This window comes from Penaeus chinensis, chromosome 2, assembly GCF_019202785.1.
Source record: "Penaeus chinensis breed Huanghai No. 1 chromosome 2, ASM1920278v2, whole genome shotgun sequence".
In the NCBI taxonomy this organism is placed as follows: domain Eukaryota; kingdom Metazoa; phylum Arthropoda; class Malacostraca; order Decapoda; family Penaeidae; genus Penaeus; species Penaeus chinensis.
The window spans coordinates 26,092,742-26,112,321 of NC_061820.1; the positions used below are offsets into that span (position 1 = coordinate 26,092,742).

Sequence of the window (19,580 nt, forward strand, 5' to 3'; positions counted from 1 at the left end):
GACAAATATCTCAGTTTGGGCGGTCCCTAATACTCCAAACAAGCTAACGACATCCACTCACCCTTCTATGTCGAACACCTTCGTCCCTGCTATTATATTAATCTCATTGATAATTGATAGTAGTATGCTTGTAACTACTTTATGTACCTATTTATATACTTATATATATACATATATATATATATATTCATACACGCAAACATACCTACCTCTTTGGGTGGTGCATATTTTTGTTTCTTACTTTGAGCGAATTGTTAGTTTCATCCAAAATGCAAGCCTTCTAGTCAAATTCAATAAATTATATAAATATGGCCTTGTGGCGCAACGGATAACGCGTCTGACTACGGATCAGAAGATTCCAGGTTCGAATCCTTGCAAGGTCGTTTACAATCACGCAATATCACTTGCTGACTTGAATACTTTTGAAATGAAATGCACTAATCAACTTGAAATGTATCCGTTGGTGTGTATACATATAAGTAAACCAATATATGTGTGTGTGTATGTATGCATATATATATGTATATATTATATATATATATATATGCACACACTTACATTTCGACAACAGTAACATTTCGACAGCAGTTTATAATGGCAGCGACATCTGCACAACTCAAGAATGCCATTGTAGAAAATACGATGAGAACCGAAGTCATCCGCTCGAAAGAAGGGAAAGCCGTAAGGAAAGGAAATTTTGCCTCTTTTTTTGCCGAGAAGCATACGGCGTAATGCAGCTACTGACGAGGGCATTCTTCAGAACAACAGTGATCACTTCTGTACAGGGGATATGCTAATCATATTTCATTAGAGACGAGTCAGGAAAATACGGATGGACCTTGGTATCAATTAAGGTGTATAGGGCGGGTACAGAACGAAGAATCATGCGAGTCGTCTGCAGTTTTATCTCTTCAAAGTAAGGTTACAATACACAGACACAAACACGCGCGCACACGTGTACACACACACACACACACACACACACACACACACACACACACACACACACACACATGGAAAGCTCAAATCTATTTCTCAGATTCAGTCAAAATAGTATTTGCTTATTATATACATTGTCCATCATATGAAAAGTGGAAGTTGCATAAGAGGTTTTGGACCATATCATATTCACCGCGACTGATTTCCGTGTCAGTCAGCTTGGCAATTCCAATGATCACGAACAGTAAAATACAAAGCATTTTCTTGGATCATTTTTGAGCTTGATTTTCGTCAATACCACGACATATAACTCGGACACGTTCCAACGACCGTCATGATTGACTTCAAATCTTACCCATATAGAGTGAAATTGTATTTAAGGTACTGCTAAAAAGTCACAAACATTTTATGAACCTTTTAATTAAAAGTTATATAAAAAACGTACGATGCAATTCGTAATTAATTAAAATATAAATCCCGACCTGAGACTATTTGAAATATATCTGTAAAATATCGCGCTCTGATTGGCCGGTCGGATAACAGAAACATATATAAGCATATAATTTTTGTCTGTTCATTCATTTCTGCTCAAAAGTTATATAAAATAAGAATAAACAAGGTGATGTAATATGTCGTTAACACTCGCGAAAATCGTATCGACCTTGCCAGGATTCAAACCTGGAATCGTCTGATCCGATATAAGACGCGTTATCCTTTGCGTCACAAGGCCACACACTGTACAGATATTGAGTACAGTTATAAACTTCTTTCTGTATTTCTGGGAAGACAATCGTGTTTTTAGCCAAAATTTACATTTTGCTGTAGAGTCTCTTTCTTACATGACAAATTATTAGATTCACATAAAATTACATACACACAGACACGCACAATTTTTATGTTTGATGGTTAAACATACATAAATATATGTATGTATATATATTATACATATACGAATATATATATATATATATATATATATATATATTTATATGTATATATACACATACATCTGTATATGTATACATTTATACACACACACATGCACACACACATATATATTCAGTGTATGTGTATATATATATATATTCATATATATATACATATATATACACATTCATATATATGAATATATATATATATGAATATATATATATATATATATATGAATATATATTTATAATCGTTAACATACATACATACATATATAGAGAGAGACATACATACTCACACATATATAAACATATATATACCTACATTGAGTCTCTATTCCGTCATATCCAGACAATAAAATATAGTTTTCTTAATAAGGCCTTGTCGCCCACCGCCTCTGACTACGGATCAGAAGATTCCAGGTTCGAATCCTGGCAAGGTCGTTTACCGTCACGCAATATCGCTTGCTGACTTTGAATTGAAAAGCACTGATCAATTAGAAATGTGTCTGTTTCTGTGTATGTATATGAATAAGTAAATTACTATTAAACACACAAACACGCGCGCGCTCTTTTATGCCTGATCATTCCCTAGATGGCCATATAACATTTCGACAGCAGTTAATAGTGGCAGAGACATCTGCACAGCTCAAGAATTCCATTGCAATAAATGTGCCTTATTGCCTCGTTTTAAGCACATACCGGCGAGGGTGGCTGCGAGGCCGGGCGGGAATGACACTCGATAGACCGAGTAGTGGATGGTGCCATACGGATGCCAACGAGAACAGTGATCGCTTCTGTACAGGGGATATGCAAATCAGATTTTATTACTGACGTGTCAGGAGATTATGGATGGACCTTGTATCAATTAAAGTGTACAAGACAAAGATGAATGCGCAGTTTTAATCCTGCAAAGGAAAGTTACAATACACAGGCACACATATACTCATTTTCACTCATATAGGTTGTGGTGAATGTGGCCTGTTATGAATATTGGTAGCGTGGGGCCAAGAGGCTACAGTGACACCAGGGGCTCGCCAGCCGTAGAGGTAGAGGCTGCAATATGGTTTATGGTTAAGCAGCAGTACCGTGGGCAGTGGAGTATATATATAAATGAAAATAAAAGCAATTTATGAAATCGCCGTTTATGATTTTAAAAAATCAAAATAAAACGGAACTCTGCATAAAAACAACGATAAAATGCAAATTAAAACAAAAGTACAAAAAACCGTTACTCACTCGACTGCTGGACGTGGACGTGGGCCTGACAGCTAGGGTGAGTCGTTTTGAGGGCTAATGGCCATTTCGACCCTCAAACTACCCCATGACAACTATCTGCCATCATTATAATGGTCTTATGACTAGCTGATAGTAAGCTTATCACTACAATATATATGTTATATACACATTATATATATATGTGTGTATATAAATATATATAAGCATTTATATAAATACAATATATAAACATTTATACATATATACATATAAATAAATATCTATACACATTTATGTAAATACATTATATATATATATATATATATATATATATATATATATATATATATATATATATATATATATACATGTATATATTCATACACGCAAACATACCCACTTGTTTGGGTGGCGCATAATTTTTTTTCGTTTTTTTTTTTACCTACTCTTAGCTAATTTACTCCAAAATGCAAGACTCTTTTCCGTCAAATCCTGAAACAATGAAATATGGCCTTGTGGTGTAATGTATAATGCTAGATGGCCGCGTAACATATCGAGAGTAGTTTATAGTGTCAGCAATATCTGCACAGCTCAAGAATGCCACTGCAGTAAATGTGATGAGAGCCGAAGTCACATCAGCTCGGAAGGCGAGAGAAAGTCGCACGGGAAGCATGAGTTTGGCAGCGAGGCCGGGCGGGAGTGACACTCGATATACCGAGAAGTGGACGGCGTAACGCAGATGCCAACGAGATTCTTCAAAACAACAATGATTGCCTCTCTACATAGGATGTGCAAATCAGATTTTATTAAAGACGTGTCTGGAAAATAAGGATAGATCTCCTCATATTACTTAAAATGTACAGGACAGGCACAAAAGATGGATGCGTGTCGTTTGTAGTTTTAACCCTGCAAATTTCTAGTTGCAACACACAGGTACACATATACTTATTTTCGCTCATATATGTGTGTGTGTGTGTGTGTGTGCGCGCGCGCGCACGAGCGCGCATATTTGTGCTATCACCGATGCAATAATTGAAGAACTACTTTTTAGTCTTCTGACTAAACAACTACTTCCCAAGGGAAGTTGCTTTGAGATTTGCAAAGTTCTAGCTTCGCCGGGCCTTCCATATATGGCCCGGCATACAGGGTAAGTAGTTGGTTAGGTAATCATTGTCGGTGGTTCCCAACCAACGATAGTCACCCACTACCGTTTCCAGGTTAGGACTTACGCGCGCGCATGATTGCACACACAGATTATGTATCAATCTATCTATCTCTCTATATATATTTATATTTACACACCACACATATATATATACACATTTATATATCTGTCTATCTATATGTATATGTATACATAAATATATATAGACATGTATACATATAGAGGTATATGTATATATATGAACACAAACACAGTAACGTGTACACAAAGATGAAAAGTAAAACGGCCATAATAATAAATTAATACAAATCTCAACGTTTCGAACACTTCACGTATTCCTCTTCAGACGAATAATTAACCGAAACTATTTGTCTAAAGAGTAACGTTAGGAAACGTTACGATTTTGTTCCTTTTCATATATATATATACATTTATATATATATATTCATTCAAGCAAACATACATTCCTACTTCTTTGGATGGTGTATAATTATTGTTCTTTTACCTGCTATCTTTCAGCGAAATGTTACTTTTACCTAAAATGCAAGTTGCATTCCTGTCAAATCCAGACAATAAAATATAAGTTTTCTTAAATAAATATGGCCTTGTGGCGCAACGGATAACGCGTCTGACTACGGATCAGAAGATTCCAGGTTCGAATCCTGGCAAGGTCGTTTACCATCACTTGCTGACTTGATGTTTGAATTGAAATGCACTGATCAACTAGAAATGTCTGTTTGTGTGTGTGTATATATATATTTATATATATATATATGAATAAGTTAACTAATGTTAAATATTCACACACACTGCAGTGTTTGATAACATTTTAACAGTAGTCTATAATGGCAGCGACATCTGCACAGCTCAAGAATGCCATTGCAGTAAATGTGATGACAACCGAAGTTACATCTCCTGGAAAGGATAGGGAAACCCGTAGGGAAAGGGAAATTTTGGAAGTGCCTATTTTATGCAGGTAACGGCGAGGGATGCAGCAAGTTCGGGCGGAGGGGACACCTTCCAACGAGGGCATTGTTCAAAGCAACAGTGATCGCCTCTGTACAGGGGATATGCAAATCAGATTTCATTACACACATGTCACCAAAATAAGGACAGACCTTGTATCAATGAAGATGTACAGGGCGGGTACAGAGCAAAGATGAATGCGAGTCATTTGCAGTTTTAACACTGCAAAGGAGAGTTACAATACTCAGCAGGCAGACATACCCAATTTCACTGATATATATATATATATGTGTGTGTGTGTGTGTGTGTGATTTATGAAGGGTCAAGAGGCTTTAGTGACGCTATTGGTGCGCCAACCATGGAGGTAGAGCTGTAAAATGTTTAAGCAGCAGTACCGAGGGCATAGGAGTATATAAAAGAAAATTAATTATGTTTTTGAAATCATCCTTTATGATAAATAAAAACAAATCAATAATATATAAACAATAATAAAAATGCAAATTAAAATAATAAAATTATAAAGACCTGTTACTTACTCGACTGCTATCATTATATTTATCTTATGGATTTCTCGTCACTACAATATATAGGTATATATACACATTTATATACCTACATATATATGTAGGTATGTACGCAAACATACATACCTACTATTTTGGGTGGTGCATAATTTTTTCTTTCTTGCCACCTTTGAGCGAAATATCAGTTTTATCTAAACTGTAAGCTCTCTTTTGGTCAAATCCAATAAAATATGCAGTTTTCATAGAAAAATATGGCCTTGTGGCGCAACGGATAACGCGTCTGACTACGGATCAGAAGATTCCAGGTTCAAATCCTGGCAAGGTCGTTTACAATCCGCAATATCAATTGTTGACTTGAATACTTTTGAAATGAAATGCACTAATCAACTTGAAATGTATCCGTTGGTGTGTATACATATAAGTAAACCAATATATGTGTGTGTATGTATGCATATATATATGTATACATTATATATATATATATATATATATATAATTTTAAAGTGAAATGAATTGATCAACTAGAAATGTATCTATTTGTGTGTATGTATATGAATAACTAAACGAACATTAAACACACACACACACACACACACACACACACACACACACACACACACACACACACACTTACAATTTATACCTGATAATTACCTAGATGGCCGCGTAACAGTTTAACAACAGTTTATAATGGCAGCTACATCCGCATATGCCAACGAGATTCTTCAAGACAACGCATCGCCTCGCTATAAGGGATATGCAAATATACAGTCATGTCAGGATATTGTACAGAACTAAGATGATTGCGAGTCGTTTCCTGGATTAAGCCTGCAAATTAAAGTTACAATACACAGGCACACATATTCTCACTTACATATATATACATATATACACACATACGCACACATATTATATATATATATATATATATATATGTTCATACACGTAAAATTCCATGCCTACTTCATTGTTTTTGTTTGTTTCTCTCTTTTTTTCTTTCTCTTCTACCTGCTATATTTAAGCGAAATTTAGTTAAACCCAAAATGCAAGTCTCTTTTCTGTCAAATCCAGAGACAATAGATATAGTTTTCAAAGATAAATATGGCCTTGTGGCGCAACGGATAACGCGTCTGACTACGGATCAGAAGATTCCAGGTTCGAATCCTGGCAAGGTCGTTTACAGTCATGCAATACCACTTGCTGACTAGAATAATTTTGAATTGAAATGCACTGATCAACTAGAAATGTGTTCGTTTGTGTGTAAGTATATGAATAAATAAATGTGTGTGTGTATATATATGTATGTATACACACATTTTATACTGGGTGACCTAGATGGCGGCATAACATTTAAATAGCAGTTTATAATTGCAGCGACATCTGCACAGTTCAGAAATGCAATTGAAGTCGCATCTGCACGAAAGGCGAGGGAAAGCTGGTTAATTCACGGAACAGCGAGGGTGGCAGCGAGAAGGGAACGGCGTAAAACAGAGGCCAACGAGGACATTCTTCAAAACAACAGTGATATGCAAATAACTATTACAGACGTGTCAGGAAAATAAGGCTGGATCTCATATCAGTTAAAATAAAGAAAGGTACAGAGTCGTTTGCAGTTTTAAAGTTACAACACACACACACACACACACACACACACACACACACACACACACACACACATATATATTGACACCCACGTACATACACAGTTACGCGTTATATAGAATTAAGGAAACTGAATTACTAGAAACGGTAATTCGACGCAGTGGTTCTTCGCTACTCATTTGCAAAGGGAGCAATCGCAGCCCCAACTTTGTATTCCTTTGCAGGCTGCCTTTTTGCTCAGCACAGGCTCTATCGATTCGCCGTATATATCGTAGGTAAAATATCTGGTTAGAGATAGTGCGATAGATTATTCTCAGTTATAATTATTGCATAGGCAGGATTTTTTTTTTTTTTTTTTTTTTTTTTTTTGCTTAACTGGAAAAGAAAAAAAAAAACGATAAACAATTCAAGAGTTTATGTATATTTCAATTCGTGATTATATCATTTACTACTACCGATGAGAACAAATTTTCCCAAAAAGGCCTTGTTTTGTATTTTGATATAACTTTAATATGTTATTTTTTTATATCATTCCATTAGAAAATCTGTTTATTTCTTCATTCAATTAATCTAAGTAGAAATCTTCTCTAAGGTTATACGAGAACCATTTTGTAGTGATGTATTCACTTTTAAAAGTTTATAAAATAAAAACAAAATTCCTGTAAAATCCAGCCGCACCAACACAGTCACCGGAATAAACAAAACACAGAACACGGGAACATTGTCACTGGAACTCAGGGAAAACAGAAACAAGAACAAACACAGAGACACAAAACAGGTCACAGAGAGGTACAGGTTAAGTTTCAACTAGCCTCCACTTTGAAGGCAAATAACTTAGGGAAACGATAGAGCGAAGGAATCTAGGAAACTTATCTCTTGTTATTTACCATAGAATAATGGGGAAGCGCGAATATAACCTCTTACTGTTAAAAATGTTACTGTTGATACACGGGACATGGAACAAACATGAAAAGTCACAATTTAAAAATAAATTTGTTGCTTGGAGACTCGGTTCCCTTGTTCGCTTCTTATTGGCTTACTCAAGGTAAACAATCCTTGAAACTCAGAACATGGCGATCGGGGACGGGATTCACTAACAAGCAATCATAACACATTTACCACCACCCGTCAGTTATCATCACGTTTGCCAGCAATGGTAAAGCGGGATTCTCGCGGAGATCGTAACTCGCCTATGATAATTAGATAATATGATATACCTCATATTATCTAACTAAAGGGGATTCTATATTGTTAAGTTAACCATGTAAGAGTATGTTTCTTTTAAGTATGCCATCTAACGGCAAAGTCATACATCGGCAATGTAAGCAACCCTCTGTTGTGCCACGTATATCCTCCTTAATACAGTTAACCCAACCACCACGGATTTATGTTCTGTCTTCTGTAGCTTTCTGTAAATTGTCACATACAGATGGCTCCACGTGTGCTCGGCCGGCAAGGACTCTATTGGTAGGCCGTAGTGACCAATCCTGATTTCCCTATCCCTTGAATTGGGAGGGAAATGTGCTTTTCTTTTTTATATAATTGATATCAATACTGTTATTGTTGTTATTGACGTTATGATTATTGTTATTAATATCTTGGTAATATTTAAGACAATGATATAATACGAAAGACCATCCCAAAAGTCATGGAAAAGGAAAACAGATGAGATAAGTTGGACTAATAACCGACTCTTTGGTGATCTATGTGTAAATACAATAAATAAACTTATATTACAGTGGGCATTGGAATGTATTCCTACCACCCGTGCCGATTTAGTAAAGCGGAGTAACTCGGTGTTTTACTGATCCCCACGAGTCATATATGCATTGACCAAACTTGCTTAGTACATGCAGGGAGGATGAGTTCTGTCATATCAACAGTTACAATCATAAATCGAATCATTCTTATGGTAGCCAACAGAGTACTCAAGTAAGCCATTCCACCAATCAGGAAGTACCATAGGTAGTCTTTCAGGTTCCTTCAATGAATCATGTTAACTTGTAAACAGATCTCGACACACCGCAATATTTTTAAAAATTATGGTTGCTGCTATTACACTATTTAACATATGTACAAAATCTTAACTACAGACTTGTTAAATTATGCTAACCATGTGGGATGTTAATAGACATCCCTGGTTATTATTTGTATAAGAAGGGAAAAATTGTGTGGATTTTATTCTTGTAATTTTCATGTAAAATCTGCATTTCTTCGCCATAATATGTGTTTGCCATACTAATAATATCAGTTATAAAAACAGATCAGAAATTATCAGTTAATACCACTGATGCCTGTTTACGATCGTAACTGTAGTTACCACCAATTTCATCATCGTTAGCGAATTTGGCTCCAGAAAAGTAGTACAAATGCTACTATCTATTTCTTTAAAAATACGTATAATTTCATGTAATTAAACCCAAATTTGCCGCCCAAAGTTATGACGCTCCATTAATTTTCACTTGATTCATTTATCTGAAACCAAATTACATTTTACGCTTGAGAATATTTGGTGTGACATTGTATGGCACAATGATGGGCGATGAGCAAATCAAACTGGGTACAGAAGGCGTGTCGTTCTGGTAGCTTATAGTATATAAACTTATAAGCAAAGCGAAATGCAGTGGTGATAAGTTTTGAGAAATAAAATGATCACATAGAAATATTAAATTGGCTCACCACCATTGTATAGGGTTTGTGTAAATTATATGTGATGTATGACTCTGGTTTTGATGATTCGCGACCTTGAATACAATCATTTTCTAATATTTATTTTTGAAATTGGATTATTTATACTCGCTCGACTGTCACCTGTAAACTAGGTGGTCGGTCATTTTGCCACTGACCCTGCTTGCGTTAGCAGTACTTTGCACCTACTCGTGGGTTTTCAGTGTGTACTTGCTTTTTGTATTGTTTAATTATTTTTACATTGTGTCGGTGATACAGTGGTATTAACATTAATTTAATGTATTATTTGCAGCCTTTGTAGTCCATGTGATAGCCGGAGATTCAGCCAAGATTTGCGGTGCATGTGTGTTACGTCCCCTTCTCTGACCCAGGTGTGCTTCAAGTGGCTGTTCCACCAATATCCATGGTTATAGTTGTGTAATATATATGGAATAAATTGAATATGGTAAAATTGTTTTCCATATCCCTCCAAATTAAACTCAAACTACCCCATGACAAATATCTCAGTTTGGGCGGTCCCTAATACTCCAAACAAGCTAACGACATCCACTCACCCTTCTATGTCGAACACCTTCGTCCCTGCTATTATATTAATCTCATTGATAATTGATAGTAGTATGCTTGTAACTACTTTATGTACCTATTTATATACTTATATATATACATATATATATATATATTCATACACGCAAACATACCTACCTCTTTGGGTGGTGCATATTTTTGTTTCTTACTTTGAGCGAATTGTTAGTTTCATCCAAAATGCAAGCCTTCTAGTCAAATTCAATAAATTATATAAATATGGCCTTGTGGCGCAACGGATAACGCGTCTGACTACGGATCAGAAGATTCCAGGTTCGAATCCTTGCAAGGTCGTTTACAATCACGCAATATCACTTGCTGACTTGAATACTTTTGAAATGAAATGCACTAATCAACTTGAAATGTATCCGTTGGTGTGTATACATATAAGTAAACCAATATATGTGTGTGTGTATGTATGCATATATATATGTATATATTATATATATATATATATGCACACACTTACATTTCGACAACAGTAACATTTCGACAGCAGTTTATAATGGCAGCGACATCTGCACAACTCAAGAATGCCATTGTAGAAAATACGATGAGAACCGAAGTCATCCGCTCGAAAGAAGGGAAAGCCGTAAGGAAAGGAAATTTTGCCTCTTTTTTTGCCGAGAAGCATACGGCGTAATGCAGCTACTGACGAGGGCATTCTTCAGAACAACAGTGATCACTTCTGTACAGGGGATATGCTAATCATATTTCATTAGAGACGAGTCAGGAAAATACGGATGGACCTTGGTATCAATTAAGGTGTATAGGGCGGGTACAGAACGAAGAATCATGCGAGTCGTCTGCAGTTTTATCTCTTCAAAGTAAGGTTACAATACACAGACACAAACACGCGCGCACACGTGCACACACACACACACACACACACACACACACACACACACACACACACACACACACACATGGAAAGCTCAAATCTATTTCTCAGATTCAGTCAAAATAGTATTTGCTTATTATATACATTGTCCATCATATGAAAAGTGGAAGTTGCATAAGAGGTTTTGGACCATATCATATTCACCGCGACTGATTTCCGTGTCAGTCAGCTTGGCAATTCCAATGATCACGAACAGTAAAATACAAAGCATTTTCTTGGATCATTTTTGAGCTTGATTTTCGTCAATACCACGACATATAACTCGGACACGTTCCAACGACCGTCATGATTGACTTCAAATCTTACCCATATAGAGTGAAATTGTATTTAAGGTACTGCTAAAAAGTCACAAACATTTTATGAACCTTTTAATTAAAAGTTATATAAAAAACGTACGATGCAATTCGTAATTAATTAACATATAAATCCCGACCTGAGACTATTTGAAATATATCTGTAAAATATCGCGCTCTGATTGGACGGTCGGATAACAGAAACATATATAAGCATATAATTTTTGTCTGTTCATTCATTTCTGCTCAAAAGTTATATAAAATAAGAATAAACAAGGTGATGTAATATGTCGTTAACACTCGCGAAAATCGTATCGACCTTGCCAGGATTCAAACCTGGAATCGTCTGATCCGATATAAGACGCGTTATCCTTTGCGTCACAAGGCCACACACTGTACAGATATTGAGTACAGTTATAAACTTCTTTCTGTATTTCTGGGAAGACAATCGTGTTTTTAGCCAAAATTTACATTTTGCTGTAGAGTCTCTTTCTTACATGACAAATTAATAGATTCACATAAAATTACATACACACAGACACGCACAATTTTTATGTTTGATGGTTAGACATACATACATAAATATATGTATGTATATATATTATACATATACGAATATATATATATATATATATATTTATATGTATATATACACATACATCTGTATATGTATACATTTATACACACACACATGCACACACACATATATATTCAGTGTATGTGTATATATATATATTCATATATATACATATATATACACATTCATATATATGAATATATATATATATATATGAATATATATATATATATGAATATATATTTATAATCGTTAACATACATACATACATATATAGAGAGAGACATACATACTCACACATATATAAACATATATATACCTACATTGAGTCTCTATTCCGTCATATCCAGACAATAAAATATAGTTTTCTTAATAAGGCCTTGTCGCCCACCGCCTCTGACTACGGATCAGAAGATTCCAGGTTCGAATCCTGGCAAGGTCGTTTACCGTCACGCAATATCGCTTGCTGACTTTGAATTGAAAAGCACTGATCAATTAGAAATGTGTCTGTTTCTGTGTATGTATATGAATAAGTAAATTACTATTAAACACACAAACACGCGCGCGCTCTTTTATGCCTGATCATTCCCTAGATGGCCATATAACATTTCGACAGCAGTTAATAGTGGCAGAGACATCTGCACAGCTCAAGAATTCCATTGCAATAAATGTGCCTTATTGCCTCGTTTTAAGCACATACCGGCGAGGGTGGCTGCGAGGCCGGGCGGGAATGACACTCGATAGACCGAGTAGTGGATGGTGCCATACGGATGCCAACGAGAACAGTGATCGCTTCTGTACAGGGGATATGCAAATCAGATTTTATTACTGACGTGTCAGGAGATTATGGATGGACCTTGTATCAATTAAAGTGTACAAGACAAAGATGAATGCGCAGTTTTAATCCTGCAAAGGAAAGTTACAATACACAGGCACACATATACTCATTTTCACTCATATACGTTGTGGTGAATGTGGCCTGTTATGAATATTGGTAGCGTGGGGCCAAGAGGCTACAGTGACACCAGGGGCTCGCCAACCGTAGAGGTAGAGGCTGCAATATGGTTTATGGTTAAGCAGCAGTACCGTGGGCAGTGGAGTATATATATAAATGAAAATAAAAGCAATTTATGAAATCGCCGTTTATGATTTTAAAAAATCAAAATAAAACGGAACTCTGCATAAAAACAACGATAAAATGCAAATTAAAACAAAAGTACAAAAAACCGTTACTCACTCGACTGCTGGACGTGGACGTGGGCCTGACAGCTAGGGTGAGTCGTTTTGAGGGCTAATGGCCATTTCGACCCTCAAACTACCCCATGACAACTATCTGCCATCATTATAATGGTCTTATGACTAGCTGATAGTAAGCTTATCACTACAATATATATGTTATATACACATTATATATATATATATATGTGTATATAAATATATATAAGCATTTATATAAATACAATATATAAACATTTATACATATATACATATAAATAAATATCTATACACATTTATGTAAATACATGTATATATATATATATATATATATATATATATATATATATATATGTATATATTCATACACGCAAACATACCCACTTGTTTGGGTGGCGCATAATTTTTTTTTCGTTTTTTTTTTACCTACTCTTAGCTAATTTACTCCAAAATGCAAGACTCTTTTCCGTCAAATCCTGAAACAATGAAATATGGCCTTGTGGTGTAATGTATAATGCTAGATGGCCGCGTAACATATCGAGAGTAGTTTATAGTGTCAGCAATATCTGCACAGCTCAAGAATGCCACTGCAGTAAATGTGATGAGAGCCGAAGTCACATCTGCTCGGAAGGCGAGAGAAAGCCGCACGGGAAGGGAATTATTTGCCCCGTTTTAAGCTCGAGTTTGGCGGCGAGGCCGGGCGGGAGTGACACTCGATATACCGAGAAGTGGACGGCGTAACGCAGATGCCAACGAGATTCTTCAAAACAACAATGATTGCCTCTCTACATAGAATGTGCAAATCAGATTTTATTAAAGACGTGTCTGGAAAATAAGGATAGATCTCCTCATATTACTTAAAATGTACAGGACAGGCACAAAAGATGGATGCGTGTCGTTTGTAGTTTTAACCCTGCTAATTTCTAGTTGCAACACACAGGTACACATATACTTATTTTCGCTCATATATGTGTGTGTGTGTGTGTGTGCGCGCGCGCGCACGAGCGCGCATATTTGTGCTATCACCGATGCAATAATTGAAGAACTACTTTTTAGTCTTCTGACTAAACAACTACTTCCCAAGGGAAGTTGCTTTGAGATTTGCAAAGTTCTAGCTTCGCCGGGCCTTCCATATATGGCCCGGCATACAGGGTAAGTAGTTGGTTAGGTAATCATTGTCGGTGGTTCCCAACCAACGATAGTCACCCACTACCGTTTCCAGGTTAGGACTTACGCGCGCGCATGATTGCACACACAGATTATGTATCAATCTATCTATCTCTCTATATATATTTATATTTACACACCACACATATATATATACACATTTATAGATCTGTCTATCTATATGTATATGTATACATAAATATATATAGACATGTATACATATAGAGGTATATGTATATACATGAACACAAACACAGTAACGTGTACACAAAGATGAAAAGTAAAACGGCCATAATAATAAATTAATACAAATCTCAACGTTTCGAACACTTCACGTATTCCTCTTCAGACGAATAATTAACCGAAAATATTTGTCTAAAGAGTAACGTTAGGAAACGTTACGATTTTGTTCAGTTTTTTTTTTTTTTATTGTGGGTGTTTTCCTTTTCATATATATATATACATTTATATATATATATATTCATTCAAGCAAACATACATTCCTACTTCTTTGGATGGCGTATAATTATTTTTCTTTTACCTGCTATCTTTCAGCGAAATGTTACTTTTACCTAAAATGCAAGTTGCATTCCTGTCAAATCCAGACAATAAAATATAAGTTTTCTTAAATAAATATGGCCTTGTGGCGCAACGGATAACGCGTCTGACTACGGATCAGAAGATTCCAGGTTCGAATCCTGGCAAGGTCGTTTACCATCACTTGCTGACTTGATGTTTGAATTGAAATGCACTGATCAACTAGAAATGTCTGTTTGTGTGTGTGTATATATATATTTATATATATATATGAATAAGTTAACTAATGTTAAATATTCACACACACTGCAGTGTTTGATAACATTTTAACAGTAGTCTATAATGGCAGCGACATCTGCACAGCTCAAGAATGCCATTGCAGTAAATGTGATGACAACCGAAGTTACATCTCCTGGAAAGGATAGGGAAACCCGTAGGGAAAGGGAAATTTTGGAAGTGCCTATTTTATGCAGGTAACGGCGAGGGATGCAGCAAGTTCGGGCGGAGGGGACACCTTCCAACGAGGGCATTGTTCAAAGCAACAGTGATCGCCTCTGTACAGGGGATATGCAAATCAGATTTCATTACACACATGTCACCAAAATAAGGACAGACCTTGTATCAATGAAGATGTACAGGGCGGGTACAGAGCAAAGATGAATGCGAGTCATTTGCAGTTTTAACACTGCAAAGGAGAGTTACAATACTCAGCAGGCAGACATACCCAATTTCACTGATATATATATATATATGTGTGTGTGTGTGTGTGTGTGTGTGTGTGTGTGATTTATGAAGGGTCAAGAGGCTTCAGTGACGCTATTGGTGCGCCAACCATGGAGGTAGAGCTGTAAAATGTTTAAGCAGCAGTACCGAGGGCATAGGAGTATATAAAAGAAAATTAATTATGTTTTTGAAATCATCCTTTATGATAAATAAAAACAAATCAATAATATATAAACAATAATAAAAATGCAAATTAAAATAATAAAATTATAAAGACCTGTTACTTACTCGACTGCTATCATTATATTTATCTTATGGATTTCTCGTCACTACAATATATAGGTATATATACACATTTATATACCTACATATATATGTAGGTATGTACGCAAACATACATACCTACTATTTTGGGTGGTGCATAATTTTTTCTTTCTTGCCACCTTTGAGCGAAATATTAGTTTTATCTAAACTGTAAGCTCTCTTTTGGTCAAATCCAATAAAATATGCAGTTTTCATAGAAAAATATGGCCTTGTGGCGCAACGGATAACGCGTCTGACTACGGATCAGAAGATTCCAGGTTCAAATCCTGGCAAGGTCGTTTACAATCCGCAATATCAATTGTTGACTTGAATACTTTTGAAATGAAATGCACTAATCAACTTGAAATGTATCCGTTGGTGTGTATACATATAAGTAAACCAATATATGTGTGTGTATGTATGCATATATATATGTATAAATTATATATATATATATATATATATATATATATATATAATTTTAAAGTGAAATGAATTGATCAACTAGAAATGTATCTATTTGTGTGTATGTATATGAATAACTAAACGAACATTAAACACACACACACACACACACACACACACACACACACACACACACACACACTTACAATTTATACCTGATAATTACCTAGATGGCCGCGTAACAGTTTAACAACAGTTTATAATGGCAGCTACATCCGCATATGCCAACGAGATTCTTCAAGACAACGCATCGCCTCGCTATAAGGGATATGCAAATATACAGTCATGTCAGGATATTGTACAGAACTAAGATGATTGCGAGTCGTTTCCTGGATTAAGCCTGCAAATTAAAGTTACAATACACAGGCACACATATTCTCACTTACATATATATACATATATACACACATACGCACACATATTATATATATATATATATATATGTTCATACACGTAAAATTCCATGCCTACTTCATTGTTTTTGTTTGTTTCTCTCTTTTTTTCTTTCTCTTCTACCTGCTATATTTAAGCGAAAATCTAGTTAAACCCAAAATGCAAGTCTCTTTTCTGTCAAATCCAGAGACAATAGATATAATTTTCAAAGATAAATATGGCCTTGTGGCGCAACGGATAACGCGTCTGACTACGGATCAGAAGATTCCAGGTTCGAATCCTGGCAAGGTCGTTTACAGTCTTGCAATACCACTTGCTGACTAGAATAATTTTGAATTGAAATGCACTGATCAACTAGAAATGTGTTCGTTTGTGTGTAAGTATATGAATAAATAAATGTGTGTGTGTGTATATATATATGTATGTATACACACATTTTATACTGGGTGACCTAGATGGCGGCATAACATTTAAATAGCAGTTTATAATTGCAGCGACATCTGCACAGTTCAGAAATGCAATTGAAGTCGCATCTGCACGAAAGGCGAGGGAAAGCTGGTTAATTCACGGAACAGCGAGGGTGGCAGCGAGAAGGGAACGGCGTAAAACAGAGGCCAACGAGGACATTCTTCAAAACAACAGTGATATGCAAATAACTATTACAGACGTGTCAGGAAAATAAGGCTGGATCTCATATCTCATCTCGTTTGCAGTTTGAAAATTACAATACACAGGTACACATATACTGACTCTACTCACTTTACTCACAAACACACACACACACACACACACACGCGCGCGCACACACACACACACACACACACACACACACACACATACACACACACACACACACATATATATATATATATATATAGAGAGAGAGAGAGAGAGAGAGAGAGAGAGAGAGAGAGAGAGACGCCCACTCACATACACACTTCAGTTACGCGTTATATAGAATTAAGGAAAATGAATTACTAGAAACGGTAATTCGACGCAGTGGTTCTTCGCTACTCATTTGCAAAGGAAGCGATCGCAGCCCCAACTTTGTATTCCTTTGCAGACTGCTTTTTCGCTCAGCGGATAGGCCTGACCCAAATTTCTTTATCGATTCGCTGTATATTTCGTAAGTAAAATATCTGATTAGAGATAATGCGATAGATTATTCTCAGTTATCATTATAATTATAACATAGGCAGGATTTTTCTTATATGAAAAAAACCAAAACGATAAACAATTCAAGAGTTTATGTATATTTCAATTCGTGGTTCTATCATTTACTACTACCGATAATAATTAATTTTCCAAAAAAGACCTTGTTTTGTATTTTGATATAACTTAAGTAGAAATCTTCTCTAAGGTTATATGAAAACCATGTTGTAGTGATGGATTTACTTTTAAAAGTTTACTAAATAAAACAACATTCCTATAAAATACAGCCGCACCAACACAGTCACCGGAATAAACAAAAGAACACAGTACACGGGAACATTGTCACTGGAACACAGGGAAAACAGAAACAAGAACAAACACAGAGACACAAAACAGGTCACAGGAAGGTACAGGTTAAGTTTCAACTAGCCTCCACTTTGAAGGCAAATAACATAGGGAAACGATAGAGCGAAGGAATCTAGGAAACTTATTTCTTGTTATTTGCCATAGAATAATGGGGAAGCGCGAATAGAACCTCTTACTGTTAAAATTGTTACTGTTGATACACGGGACATGGAACAAACATGAAATGCTACTAAATGGAAGAACGACATACAAACCAAGAAAGTCAATTTTAAAGGATGGAAACATAAGCACGTCACAATTGAAAAAAAAAAAAAAATGTTGGTTGGAGACTCGGTTCCCTTGTTCGCTTCTTATTGGCTTACTAAACGTAAACAATCATTGAAACTCAGAACATGGCGATCGGCGACGGGATTCACTAACAAGCAATCATAACACATTTACCACCACCCGTCAGTTATCATCACGTTTGCCAGCAATGGTAAAGCGGGATTCTCGCGGAGATCATAACTCGCCTATGATAATTAAATAATATAATATACCTCATATTATCTAACTTAAGGTGAAATTCTATTTTGTTAAGTTACCCATGTAAGAGTATGTTTCTTTTAAGTACGCCATCTAACGGCAAAGTCATACATCGGCAATGTAAGCAACCCTCTGTTGTTCCACGTATATCCTCCTTAATACAGTTAACCCAACCACCACGGATTTATGTTCTGTCTCCTGTAGCTTTCTGTAAATTGTCACATACAGATGGCTCCACGTGTGCTCGGCCGGCAAGGACTCTATTGGTAGGCCGTAGTGACCAATCCTGATTTCCCAATTCCTTAAATTAGGGGGAAAATGTGCTTTCTTATTGGCACAACTGATATCAA

The 19,580-nt window shown here is 35.9% G+C and overlaps 8 non-coding genes across 8 annotated transcripts; all 8 read left to right on the forward strand.

The window, feature by feature from the left end:
- The first annotated feature begins 310 nt into the window (after positions 1–310).
- On the forward strand, positions 311–383 carry Trnar-acg. The gene has a single exon. It is a non-coding gene; the product is annotated as a tRNA-Arg (tRNA).
- A 4,469-nt stretch (positions 384–4,852) lies between these two features.
- On the forward strand, positions 4,853–4,925 carry Trnar-acg. Its single transcript has one exon. It is a non-coding gene; the product is annotated as a tRNA-Arg (tRNA).
- Positions 4,926–5,994: 1,069 nt separating this feature from the next.
- Positions 5,995–6,067, forward strand: Trnar-acg. Its single transcript has one exon. It is a non-coding gene; the product is annotated as a tRNA-Arg (tRNA).
- Positions 6,068–6,844: 777 nt separating this feature from the next.
- On the forward strand, positions 6,845–6,917 carry Trnar-acg. The gene has a single exon. It is a non-coding gene; the product is annotated as a tRNA-Arg (tRNA).
- Positions 6,918–10,834: 3,917 nt separating this feature from the next.
- Positions 10,835–10,907, forward strand: Trnar-acg. Its single transcript has one exon. It is a non-coding gene; the product is annotated as a tRNA-Arg (tRNA).
- Positions 10,908–15,403: 4,496 nt separating this feature from the next.
- Trnar-acg lies at positions 15,404–15,476 on the forward strand. The gene has a single exon. It is a non-coding gene; the product is annotated as a tRNA-Arg (tRNA).
- A 1,079-nt stretch (positions 15,477–16,555) lies between these two features.
- Positions 16,556–16,628, forward strand: Trnar-acg. Its single transcript has one exon. It is a non-coding gene; the product is annotated as a tRNA-Arg (tRNA).
- Positions 16,629–17,406: 778 nt separating this feature from the next.
- Trnar-acg lies at positions 17,407–17,479 on the forward strand. Its single transcript has one exon. It is a non-coding gene; the product is annotated as a tRNA-Arg (tRNA).
- Positions 17,480–19,580: the final 2,101 nt, after the last annotated feature.